Genomic DNA, 345 nt, shown 5'->3' on the forward strand with positions numbered 1-345 from the left:
TAATTTAAATTAAGAATACTTTCAATTCAGTACCAGTACAAATAAATATGTTAAAGAATTTAAATTAATCCATAAACACTGTATATTATGTGTTTTATAGTTAATACAAATTACAGAATTGAGTACTCACACAAAGTCTTCCTGATGTCCATGTTTACTTGACTGCATTGTCAATCTCTACTGTCCTTGTATCTTCAGCCTATGAAGTATGCATGCATGTAACCCCATGCCCCATGTGTACGCTCATATCTGTGAGTTTTGTGTGCACCTGTATGTGTGTGTGTTGACACACATGGGCTGATCAATAGGGCTGTGCATTAGCACACTGCTGTACAGATGAGAGAG

Source organism: Seriola lalandi, unplaced genomic scaffold (genome assembly GCF_002814215.2).
Source record: "Seriola lalandi dorsalis isolate HSWRI2012SDOR001 ecotype SW California unplaced genomic scaffold, Sedor1 jcf7180002054963, whole genome shotgun sequence".
Taxonomy (NCBI): Eukaryota; Metazoa; Chordata; class Actinopteri; order Carangiformes; family Carangidae; genus Seriola; species Seriola lalandi.